Genomic DNA, 13,827 nt, shown 5'->3' with positions numbered 1-13,827 from the left:
GCCAAAAGATCCAAAGTACTTGAAGATGAGATCAGGTTACTAAAGAGTACTGTATCAGACTCTGGAAAAAAACCTGAAAGCAACTGGGTATTGGAAGAGAGGATCATGGTATGCTCTTGCCCCAACCTTATTCCTCCCCATCCGTCTGCCCACGGCACAGCCAGAAACCAAATGGTGGGGCAGAGGGACCCGAGGCCTGAACCGGTACAGCTGCTCCTACGTCCTCCCTTTGGTGCATCAGTCACGCACAATGAACATTCAGTTAATAACCCAACCGGGACAGGCACTTGCCAGAGGTACACAGGGACACGCATTGCTGTCAGTGTGAAATGGGAATAAAATACCACGTTTTTCTAATTCACACAAGCAGAAGCGGCGGAGCAGGTCGTGCAGGATTCTCCTCTCACCCCTGGAAATGTGCTGACACTCATGAATTGCTCTGCTAGGAGACCAGAAATGAAGCTGGAGGTGCAAGGCCTTGGCGGATTAGACCCAGAGGGTTTCTGAATTACTTGTTCTGCTTCATTCCTACTCTTTCCTGCTTGGCAAATTCATTCCAGTTTTGAAAGGTCAAGAAGTCTTGCAATGTTATGTTTGACTAATTGACCACATAACTGCGTTCAGGCTCCCCAGTTGTTTGGACACGGTCAGGAGTGTCAGGCTGATTTTTGTTAACTGGAACACGTTGTCCAGAACTGAGGGGCTTCCAACATTGCTACTTTTAGCGCTAGAAGTAGCTGGGGAGTGTCTGCCTGGCCTGGCTGTTTTCACTTAGATATGCCCTTGTTTCCAGGCTGCACTGGTGGCAGTTTGGTCTGGTTTGCTAAAAACAAGTATCTAAAGTCAGAGGTGGTTCCCCCAAACTTTTCTGCTTCCTGCCACTTCTTCCAAGGACCAAGTTTTCCTTATTTAGCTCGAAAGATAGTCTCTCTTCTTCTGCCTGCCCAGGCAAAGTCAGGCCCAGGAGTCTCCAGGAATGGAGATTGCATGTGGAAGCCTCACGCCCTCACTCTTCCTGACCACTGCTCCCACAGCAAACTGGTATCCCTCTCACATTGCACCTCTCTGTTGCTGCTTTGTCCTCCATACCCATTGCTAGGAAGAATGGGTTATAAAAATACTCCTGTCATGAGAATACTTTCTGGGCAGGTTGGGTTTTTTTATGTTTTTGTCTGAAAAAAGAAGTGGCATGCTGATGGAGGCTTTTTTTCCCCCCCTCTCTCTCACGTTATTTGATATTTTTGTGAAGTCCCAGTTTCTAGAATTATGTACAAAGATCTCAGCTCTCATTTTAAAAAACACAGTGAGCTGTTATCCTCATAACTATAAAAAGTGAAGCTTGTCTCTCCAAAACCAAGTGGCAAATGACATCCTTTACTTCTGATTCTTGAAATCTTACTAGTTTGAAGACAAAATGATGATGTTAGCAGTTACAGCAAGGGTTCTGGTTATAATTTTGAATATTTAGAATTGGTAATGCTGTCTGTATGATTTCATGAGCACAGGGAATGGAGGACACTGAAAAAATAATTTCAGACAGCCTGGGGCTGAAAGCAATACAGTCTCTCCTCCAGCTTATCATCTGCTAGAACACTATGCTCTTGCATGAATGTGCACTCCTGAGTGAATAACATACACTGAACCTGAATATTTTAGTTTGCAACTTGAACAATAATCAGAATGCATATTTTGTAACCCATTTCCATCATAGAAGAAAATAAGCCTCCCAGAAAATAAGCAAGAAACAACCCTTTTCCTGAAAGGCTGACTCTGGACACAGGACTAAGCAGGACATCTTGGGTTATTGAATTCAGTCTGACAGGTGCCATTTATCACTTTCATAAATTGATACAATTATTTTTTAAATTATCTAGGTTTCTCTCAGGTCACTTGCTCTGATAAGCACCCCAGAATTCCTTTCCTCTGATGCTTTGACAGCTTGCTTACATGCAGCCTCTACTTAAATGTGGCTACTTCATAGTTATTTGATCTTGCACCACCTTTGTCCTTTAACCTACATAAATCTCCTTTTGTAGTGTGTTTATTTGTAGATAACAAGCACATGGCTTCTCATCCTTTGTCTAGCTGTCTTTGTCCTTCCTATCTAATAGACTGTCTTCCCTCCCCTCAACCCTCCCCACCCAGCCACCAGCCCACCCCACGCTCCCCCCGGCTCGGTCCCCCATTCTTGCCTTCTTCTTCAGCATGGTTGACTGGGATTGCACATGATGTCTCCAAAGGAGTGGTTTGGAGTTTTCTGTGTTGACATCAGTATTCTTCTAATTCAGCACACTTAAGTTCTGGTAGTTTTAGGAAGGAAAAAAAAAAAAGGTCCCAGTTTACAACACTCAAATATATGACAACTCAGCGTTTAAATCTGAAGTAATCAAGCAAAGTAAAAGAGAAGAAGCTATCATTTAAGATTGAAAATCATCCCCCCATAAAAAGATGCCAGGAATCTTTAAAACCTAAGTGCCACCCAACAGCCAGTGAAGTTTATGGATAATTGTGCACAGTTTATGTAAACCAGGATAGCACCTGATTTTACACAGCACCTTCCACATCTAGCAAGTCTTAAAGCTCTTTAAATAGTATCACTTCCCAGATGGTTGCATTTAGTAGATTTCACCTATAATTAGCAATAAGAGGCTAGGGAATGCTTACCCGTAGGGCCTATCTCCCCAGAGAGACTTTACCCAAGTGTGTGGAGATATGCCTAATATACCTCTGTAGGACTGGCTGCGAGAAACAAATGTAATTCCCTCTTCTTTTTGCAGACACTCAAGCCCATTTCTCTCCCCTCCTGCAAGAAGGGTGCCCAACCTGCTAGCTTACAGGCTATATGATCCACCTCCGCCTCTCCCATTTCACAAAAAGACCAGAAGATGCATTAGATGGGGGAAAAGGAGTAAGCATGTGAATGATTCCGTAATCTAGAGAAACAGGTATTCACTTTGTGGGGAAAGAGGAAACAGGCAGGCTGAATACTGGGTCTTGTATTTTATCATATGTACTGGTTAATATGAAATAGCAAAACATGGAACAGGGATGAACTCTAGGTCTCTTCTCCCAAGCACCTAAAAGTGATGTGCTGGGAGTTGCAAAGCCTTATGTTCTTCTGTGGATCTGCTCCTAACTCTCCAGCAATAAAAAAGGGTTCACAACATGCTGTTTCTCCTGTTCTGTGTTTCTCTGTCAAATATAAGAGGAAAGGACTATTTACTCTTAGAATCATTTTGGGTAGATGAGCAACACGGTACTCCTACGCACTCATCACCAGGGCAGAAGCTTCTGAGAAGATATATCTGCCTTTACAGGCAATTCATACAGTCCCATTAATGTACTTTGGCTCCCAATGGATGCCAGATCAGCCAGAAAAAAACCCAAACCCCACAGATTAATTACATACAGGCAATAATGCTCGGCTGTTGTACATTAGCCTAGACTCATTGAGTTTAGTGAAAGTACACTGGTTCATGTCGGTACGCATGTGGACCTTTGAGACTGCAACAATCCTAGATTCTTCTCTTATTACAAACTTACTGGAATCTCTAAGACTTCACTCTGACAACAGTGCCTCTCCACAGACAGTGATAGCCTATCAGCCAGCAATACAGCTTCCCGTCAATTGGCTTTTAAGATGAACAGAGAGGAAGGGCCACATATGACTTTGTGCATTTGGTGATGTTCAACCCACTTATTTCAAACTCGCTGGATTTACCAGGCGTTGTATCACAAACACCCCAAATGCGTATGCAGATCTCTGCACAAGGATGTTCTAGGCAATCAGTAAAAACTCACACTGGGGAGCATCTGAGTAAACATAAGCGAATATTACAGTGTGTAATTCCCAGAAGGCTTTAATATGTTTGTACGTGGGATGAAGAGATCATTTGTATTGTATTTGCTTATAAAGCAGCCGTAGATGTCTGCTTCACTAGGAAATTTGGGTAAAGTAGACTTTGAGTATGGATGAGTGCAATTATTTGTAAAGCATTCACCACTGTTTTGTGGGAAACCAAGAATAAGCGGAAGCCCTACAATAAATACTTTCCTTTAGGACTGGGCATTAAACAGACCTTTGATAGTTAAAGTTCTCTATTTGGAGAGAACAAACAAATATTTCCATCCCTCTTTCCAGAATAGAAAGGTTTTAAAAAAAATCTATAAGCAGGCAAAGATCACCTCTGTCTTTAAAAAGTGATGGGAAAATGCATGAAAATGTAGATGCCTGTCACCAAAACTTCAATTCCCAGAAAAAAAGAAAAAAAAAAAAAGACTACATCTATTTGTTACAAAATATTTGTTGAATGGAATATGGAAAGAAGTAGCATCCAGAATGGACTTGTTAAAAACAAAAATTACGGCACGCCAATATAATTTCCTTCCTATAATGGGTAACAGGCTTTGTAGCTCAAGGACAAGCAGTAGGACTCACATATCTTTATTTTGTTATGTTCCTTCCTCTGGTTCATGCAACATTATCATAAGCAAGCTAGGGTGCTGATGAAACGAGCACAGGTTGGGCGCAAAACTGCAAAGAGCTACACTCAGCAGCTACATACTCTGGTTCGCCATTGGAATGGAAAGAGGAACTAAATGAGGTTTTGTAGGTATCTATCCTGGATCTAGTCCTGCTTACTAATTTAGCTCGTGTTCTAGAGGCCTGAATAGAGAAGGAACTGATTACCTCTGCAGAAGATATGATGCTGGAAGAGACCACAAGTAAGACAGGATTAGAATTCAAGGTGATTTTACAAGTGTCATCCCAGACTTTATAGACAGGGATGTTGTCTGCAGGACATACAAAGCTACCTCTCCATACTGGCCGGCATTTGTGAAGACCCCAGCAATTGGTTCCTACAGAAGCAAGAATGACTCAAGTTACTTATTCAAAAACTTTGTAAGAGTAAAAGGTCTGAAATTGCCAAGGGAAGTCTGTACCAACCACCTCTTTCCTTGGACATCTTTAGGAATAGATTAGACAAAAGTTTAAGAAATGACTTAGAGATGATACTACCATGGAACAGATGGATGAACTAAAGGAGCTCTTTAAGTCACATGCCACATTTCTTTTTCTCTTTCAACTTTTCTCCTTGGTGCCCACATTCTCTCTCCTTGGAAACAACAGAATCCAAAAAATGTTATTTGTTTGCCTCATTTCTAACTACAGTGCAATTTTAGTAGCCACTTTTAGTGGCATTTCATGTTACCAAATTGTCCAATTCCTGCCTTGTTTTTTAAACTCAATAGCTCATCTAAATTAGATGAAAATTAAGCCACTCGATTGGTCTGGCCCCAGATTATAATGGATTTTGCTGTATTAGTTGCCAAAAGTAGTAACTGCATATAAACACAGGATGCCATAGGATCAAAGAATCGTTTAGGTTGGAAAAGACCTTTGAGATCATCATGACACAGTACCTACACATTACCCCCCCATGCCTCGATCCTTTTGAAGATGCATTGACCCTTATGGAACTTCACACTGACTTTGCAGCTTTTTATCTGGCTTCCATTTTCACAAAGCCTCTGCCAACACGCTTCTAAGGGGAGCCTTGGAGCCTTTGAGCCTTTGGAAGGCAGCTTTTTTTTTTTTTTTTTCATTTTATATGCTTCGTGATACTAAATAGAACTTCACAGAAACTTCTTAAGGAAAAGCAGAAAGTCAGAGGCAGAACTCCCTTTGGTAATTCGCCATGCCTGGTTTTTGTTAAACAGAGTCATGCTGAAGGAGCAGGTTTCCAGGTTCAAGTTGACAGGTCAGCTTCTCTCTTTGTCAACTCATGTCTCAGAGACTGGAGGGGAGAAGATGATACGATAAGCAGGACAAAAGAAAGATCAGCCGTGACATAGGTGAGACTCTCAGCCTTGGAATAGATATGGAAGAATCACTGAGGAAAATTAGTACGCTGAGCAAGCCCAGGGAAGTTACTGAGGCAAGTTGTCAAATAAGTTCAATACCTGAGAATTGATCTGATGGAAAGAGTTCAACCAGACAGAAAGAGTGCGTCAAACCCGAGCAGCAAGTCAAACAGTGCTTCTGAATTCTTAAAGAAAGTTCCTAAAATCCCATAGCATTTGGAGCATCAGAATGGCCTACCCAAGAAAAAAGGGCCTAGTGGCAACTCTGTAGGAAAAGTATACAAACCCCACAAAAACTAACAGTAGGTATTCTAAGTCTATATTTAGATCTGAATTCTCAGTCCTCCAACGAACAAGCCATTTCAACCCAGTGATTTGCACTAGCCCATTGCCTGCAAAAAGATTCAAGGTATGAACCCAAAATGAAGACTAAGGCACAACTTGTGACTATAAGCCTAATTTTGCATTACAGTCATTTCTAACAAGTACATATATTACCATCTACTTGTCATACATTCCACAATGGATTCCCTTCTCTATGAGGCCACTCCGTACTACTTCCTGTGGAAGGCTACATAAGGTACCCAAGCAGTCTGTAAAATAACAGGCTCTGTCCATAAGCATCTAGCGGCTGAACACGTTGCTCGCGTGTGTCTCTGGGAAAAGTCTCAGCAGGAGGGCTTCCTGCCTGAGGAGTAAGATTCATCAGCAGAACTGTCCACAGGAAACTCCCACTGTCCAGTATTATTTCATTGGAGACAAATATTGCAGTGGTCCTTGGTACAGGAACATCAACTTCAGCTCAGGTTATGTTGTTCCAGGTCTCAAATCAGGTTTTCCGCTTATGTTTCAGTAATGTTTCAGTCTATTACACACAATGAGCAGAAAACACCCTGCCTCGATAACCTTCAATGCCAGCTGATTTCATAAACAATCCCACCGCCTTCAGTGATGAAATAGCAGAAGGCCCTGTGTTCTGGGCAACTATCTAGTCTGATCCATCTGAATCTCCATCTGGGAGGGCCACTGTTTCCCCATTAATAGAGAGTGCACTTAGGGAGCCTAGATGATTAATTGAGTTGAGTAGCTGAGATGCCTGATCTATTCCCTCCTCTTTCCTTTGAAGTTTGTGCAGGTAGGACTTTTTTTCTCCTGCAGAAGAATATTAACATAAAATTGAAAATAAGTAGAAACCATGAATGATTATTTTTGCATTACACAAAGGAAAACATTTCTTCACTAGGAGGGATGCACAGCACGGGAACCGGTTACCAGAAAGGCCGTGTAGGCTCCATTCTTGGAGGTTTTTCAAGACCCAAGCTAAACACAGTCATGGCTGATCTGACTTAGTGCTGGTGGCAGCACTGCTTGGAGTGGGAGGTTGGAGTAAGTGACATCCAGTGGTCCCTGCCCTCCGAGATTTATGTGATTCTGTGACTTTTATCCAAAGGATCAACTTACTTCTTTCAGATCTGCAGCAAACATACAATATAATGCAGTTTGATTTTTGCTTCCCTCAGATATACATACATTTTCAGCAGTCTCTCAATTATAAAAGTCAATTTCACAGTCAGTAAATGGTTCATTTATTGATTCTCATCTACTAAATCCAAGCAGCTCCACAAACAACAATATACTGGTGATGTACTGAGGGCTAAAAGAAATTACTCACATTTACAGGGAGAAAAAGCACAAAGCTACAAATTGACAGCCTCTCTTCGGTACTGGAGCTATAATTTCAAATGTCAAAAACCTTTGACATGCCTCGTAGATTACATCTTTAGGAGAGCTGTGCTTCTGTTTAAAAGCCGAAATGAAAGGACTTTTACCCATTTTGAATTGTAATTTCAGCAAACTCTTTGGGCTGCAATATTTATTCTGTTTCTCTGAGGTGGGTTACTCATGCTGCCAGAGAGCTGTCTTAGCAGAAGCTGATCCCTGTTGGAATTCTGCACCTACACCCAAAAATTAAATAGAAAGGAGGAAGATTTGAAAGTATAATTAATTAAAAGTCTATACCAGGACCTTGACTTGTAAAAGAATGTTTGCAAACCAAAACACAGGCTTAAGCTCTACTCATTGCAAAATGAAGCCCTGAATGCCTTCAGCCCCTGGGATTAAGGTCCTGGTGGTTCTCCAATAGCAATGCAAAGGACAAGAAACAGTCGACTCCTCCTGGCTGGGTTTTCATCTCTGCAGAGGGAGCCTGCACAGCAGACAACTAGGTTATAACCTGCACCATTACATACCAAACCCTGTCTCATTACAACCCCTGTTCCACTCAGAAGCTACCATGAACAGCTAGATTCATACTGAAGTCCCTCTTTTTTTTTACCATTCCTCTCCAACATAGGAGGACCTTCTGGAGAAATAGCCCATGCACCTTGCACCATCTAAATCCCTGGCTGGTCAAAGGCACCAGAGCTGTTCCCAGGGGCCATAGTTTAAGACCTCCTCAAGGCTCAACACAGGTTCAGCTTAAGGGACCTGCTGAGGTATCAGAGGGAATTGGACATATTTACACACAAAGCCAGAATTATTCGTGCTGAAAATCAAAATTAATTACCATTCATTCTGGTGAGACCCCACCTGGAGTACTGCGTCCAGCTGTGGAGTGCCCAGCACAGGAAAGACATGGGGTCCAGAGGAGGGCCACAAAAATCGTCAGAGGGATGGAACGCCTCTCCTATGAGGACAGGCTGAGAGAGTTGAGGCTGTTCAGCCTGGAGAAGAGAAGGCTCCATGGTGACCTTATTGTGACCTTTCAGTACTTAAAGGGGGCTTGTAAGAAAGATGGGGACAGACTTTTTTGTAGAGTCTGAAGCAATAGGACAAGGGGTAATGGTTTAAACTAAAAGAGGGTAGATTCAGACTAAGCAAGAAATTTTTTACAATGAGGGTGATGAAACACCAGCACAGGTTGCCCAGAGAGGTGGTAGATGCCTCATCCTGGAAACATTCAAGGTCAGGTTGGACAGGTCTCTGAGCAACCTGATCTAGTTGAAGATGTCACTGTTCATTGCAGGGGGTTTGGACTAGATGATCTTTAAAGGTCCCTTCCAAACCCAAACTATTCTGTGATTCTACAATTCTTTGATTTTGTATGCCTATTGACAGACTCATCATTCATGTTCTGGTCCTTTAATAGAGAGCTGTGCATGTGTGTCTTCTGCTTCTGATGATTAAAAGAAGATGTGAAGAGTTTGATTGTTTAAGGGTTTGGTAATCAGAAAAACAGGTCACTAGTTTGTCTTGTGATTCTCTAACTGCTGCAGTAAACTCCCTGGTGCTCCTTCTCCATGTGATGTAGTTTTACTACCTGATTTTCTTCCCCCTTGCAGAGCAGAGATCTCACAATGAAAAGGCACTGAGATTTTCTGTAGTATACTCTGGATTCCTTTCTATTGGTCTGTTTAAGAAAAACATTTAGAGTGACTTAAAAAGCTATCTCTGGAAGAGAATGTTTAAGATAAAACTTAATTAAGTCAGTCTTTAATATTCAATAATTAAAACTACCATACCTCCAGAGGGCTGGCATGGAGGAATCCGTGTTTAGCATAAGTTTTGTAATTTCTGACAATTAAGCATATTGATTTTTATTTTTTCTTTAAAGTAGCCATGGACATATTTAGTCCATTCTGGTATGTTTGTTGGCCTTAGGGAATCTAGCAAACGGAATGGAAATGCCTTTTCTCACAGACAGCCTATTGAAGTTAGAAGTCTGTTAGGAACTAGATACTGCTTCTAGATTTCCTGCCCACTGCTCTGGCAGTTTTTCCTCCACATTTCTCCAGAGTTGTCCTACAATCCTCGGAAGTCTTTAGCCTCCTGCTTAAGCTGACTTCACCAAGCTCCAACTCTCTCCTGTGGGAAAGCCAAGGGCATCCATCCACCAGCATATGAAGGACTGAAGCTACTGTTGCCAAAGTCAGCATTCTTCCAGTGGTTGCAGTGAATCCTGGAACAGACTCTGTGAGTGACTTTTAATTGAAAAAAAAAAACAACCACACAACAAAACAGCAAGGATGATTTTCCAGAGAAACAATTCTAGCTGAGACTATCTGTATGCAGTGACTGTTCCTGTGGTACTGCTAAATGACTAAGGAACCAGTGGTAATAGACTGTCACTTTTCACCTTCAGGTCCCCACTATGTGCCCACCATACCGTGGCAGGGGTGACTGATAGTGCTCACCATCGTGAAGTTAGGGAATGGCTTCTGTGAAATGGACAGGGAGACTGATTAGCAACCTCAGCACTTTTCTGGAGGCAGGCGCACGTTGGTCGAATATTAACAGTTCACAGGAATGAATATGCAAGCAAGAATGCAAGCGAAGTAGTAGCTACTCTGATTTCAGATAATAAGCAAAAGGTGGAGTTGTAGGTGTCCTATCTTCCTAAATACTGTTTGTTTCTTGGTTCAAGGCTCACATAAGGACTGACAAAATGAAGAGGAGTTTCCAAACAAGGATGGGATAGGAGTTTTGCAACCTTCGTAAATATAGTGGGGCAGTTTCCGTAAAGATCAGTGCAAGATCAGAAGTACACAGAGGGCTTGCTTATCTCCCTACAACGGATGGGAAACGTGAAGCTTGTTCAGAGCAGCAACCATCAAGACGTTCCCAGCTGGTCTCCGGTACCTGTTTCCAGGGAGGGCTATCATAGCGCCACAATCTCAAACTACAGGAAGCCACTCAAAAAGGTAACTTGATTTGATTGAACGCAAGAGACGTACACATATGGGCCTGCAATTGGAGGGATGTGTGTGTGAGAAGGCAGAGCCGTGGATGGGAGGAAAAGGGTCAAGGATGGCTGATAGAGAAACAGTGTGCTGGATGGCTGCAAGATTTACCGATACTGGGGCAAGGGAAGGAGTCTGTTGCTCAGGCCTGGAGAGACGCTCTGTCACCCTAGGAGAGGCTTATGGAGCTTCCCCATATTTTGTGTCACAAACAAATCCAGGTAAAACAGGTAATCACCTGCCCCAGGGACATGGTGATATCTACTGGGATAGGAAAGATGTTTTGTCATCAAAATTTACTGCAGGAAAGAGAACAAGAAAAAAAATCAGCTATTCTGATTAATTCTAATAGATCCTATTTGCCTATGACAACCCCTTTCTCTAATGCCATACTGCATACCAGCCTGTACAGAACAGCCCCTTTTTTATGTTTCATACTCAAAAGCCCCTGCTTGCACTTCTGCAGCTTGGTAGCGCCTGCTTCTATATGGGGTTATGGTATATGCAGTGACAGAAAGCAGAAGCAAGTGGGAGCAAGGCTTACAGAGGAATAGGATCATGCCACCTTTTATCTGCCATAGCTATTTACATCGATGGCAAGTAAATAGGGTGGTAAACAGGTGGTAAATATTCCTTTTATGCCAGTCTACAGCCATGGGTGCAACCAATGGACAAATGAAAGATGGAAGGCACCGGAGAGTGAGAACCTCTATATCCCAGGACATCTACACTGATATGCCTTTAAGTAACCCTGCTGTCCGGGATCAAGCCCCACTCTCCTTCCTTTTCTTTTTTCCACAAGGAGATAAATTGGTCATAAGTCTTTGTGATAGCCTTTCAAAAGCAGGGGCTTCCTGGCTGAGCGTTATAGACTATTTTTGTGCTAGCTTGATAGTGGACGTTAATAACATAAGCAGCCACCTCTGAACCAAAAAAGGAAAGATGAAAGTACGTGGTTTGGATTGCTGACAGAGTCCCATCCTCCCAGCCCACATCATGGGTGTGTGCAAGGAATTTCTGATGCAACTTATGTGAACAACCAGTATGCAGTGGAGCAGTTTTCCAGTAAATGGCTCTTAAGACTCCAAAGCCGGTGCCATACAAAAGTCTATTGTTCATATGCAGGATCCGCCTCCCTACCCTTTCATTATAAAAGCACAGATCACAACAGTGGCATGTTTATCTTAGCAGGGTGTTAAGTCCTACCAACTGAGTCACAGCCTCTTGTTTAGGATTAGAAACGGGTTTACCCCAGCTACTCTGAAACATCCAAAATGCAGGGCAAGGCACATATGCAATGTCAGTGCTCAGGCAACAAGTTTTAAGATTTAAGGCTGAATCTGAACCAGATGAAAGCATATAAAAGAGAATGGATGCAAGACAACTCCAGTGGAGAAATAAGGGGTTGCTCACGGGCAGCTGTCAGCCTGGGGAGGATGATCGCCTTAGCTGTCATCTGCAGAGAGGTCGGCTGCTACACGGGGCTGGGGCTTACCTTCAAAATGCTTGAGTCTCTCCCTAGGCTAGAATTAGTAACTGTGAACACCCTCATAGACGTGTTCATGCATTGAAAGCTCCAGCCAAGAGAGATGAAAATCTCAGGAGGTGAGTAACATGTATAAGAAATCCAACACTTAAAGGAACTGTTTCTCTGGCTCATAAAAATTTATGAGTGAGCTTGGACTGGCATCACATCATCCTATCCTAAACTGAGTCCTGCCTTTACTATAGAGACAATATTGGTTATTTGGACAGCTGGATTCCGCAGAGCAGACAAGTGCCCTGCAGGGAAAGTCTCCTGCACAGTCCTACTGATAGAAAAATCACAGCCACATTCAAGCTTATGGCCTGCACCCTCTCTGCTCTTTTTCTGTTTGGTCCCCTCTTCTACCATGAGCTGGCTCCGAGCCCAGAAAACAAGGTGTCTCTCCTCTTCTTCCTTGAGGGATAGGTAGTGGAGCTGGAAAAGGGCCTTGTGAGATACTAAGAGCAGTGTTGATGGAGGAGGGAGGGGGACCTTACAGCCATCGAGGCTAAAAGTAGTGTAAATACCTGTGAGTTGGGAACACAACCAGCAGTTTTCAGGTGACTCCCTTAAGAAGCAAAAAGTCTGTTGGCACTCAGGAGATGGGGTAAGGAGGAAGAAGCAGAGAGATGAAGGCAGGGTGATGGCTACAGAAAGGCAAAGCAGTAATGAAGGACAGAATACATCAAGGACATAAAGGAAGATTGAGATAGACAGTTTGGTGCCTCCAGAGAAAGACAGAGGACGTCAGCAGGTAGGATTCAGACAGAAGTGGCATACTGATGTCTCTGCAGCCATGCATGTAGAGGAGTCCTGGAAGAACAGATGAAAGGACAATATCTGTGGATGCACTGCATGGTGGAAAAGGAACAGTATTTGAAAGGAGAGAATGGAAATACAGGAAATTTGGAAATGAGAGCTTAAGTGCTGGAGGAGTGGGAGATATTTAGACCTTCAGAGGCACACAGGAGCAATTCACACTGCTGGAGCCTTTGGCACAATAAAAATTATTCCCCTCTGACTTTGTGGGCAAAATGAGTTCACAGACTGGCAACTCCCTTCTGACCCCCTTCCCAGAAGAAAACAGCTTTCACTGCTTGGTGTGTTCAGCTCAGTGTTAGGAATCTCACATCTGAGTTGTGACCCTCTCTCAACATGTGTCCTGGTTTGAGGTAAAACAGAACCAATTTTGGTCCGTAACTTCGCTTCTTAGCTGGGCCTCTCTAACAACTGAAATTAACAGCATATTGTGCAGACAATGTTCACTCTCTCAGGGTGATAAGACCTATGTTTATAGCTGCTGCCCAGCCATGGTATGCAGAGAGGACCTTGCTTATACTTATTGCTATAACACCCAAGGCCAACCAACTTTGTTATTTGCCCCATTGGAGGGTCGGAAACGGAAAAGCATAGTGGGGTCCCACCTGCAAGGAGGAGCGAACAGGACAGGTGACCCAAAACTGACCAACGAGGGTATTCCATCCCATCTGCCTCATGCTCAGTATAAAGGCTGAGGGATCGAAGGGTCAGCTCTCTCTCTCTTCCTGCAATGGCCGACGTCTGAGGAGGACTCTGTTCGTCTGCCTGCGATCCCGATCCTGAATGCAGATCCGGAATCCAGTTCCCGTCCGTCACTGAGTCCAGCCTGGGACTGTCCCAGTGCCCGCCGGGGGCGTGATTGTCATCTCGGGGACTTGA

Source organism: Charadrius vociferus, unplaced genomic scaffold (genome assembly GCF_000708025.1).
Source record: "Charadrius vociferus isolate BGI_N301 unplaced genomic scaffold, ASM70802v2 scaffold68, whole genome shotgun sequence".
Taxonomy (NCBI): domain Eukaryota; kingdom Metazoa; phylum Chordata; class Aves; order Charadriiformes; family Charadriidae; genus Charadrius; species Charadrius vociferus.
This window is presented reverse-complemented; position numbering follows the sequence as displayed.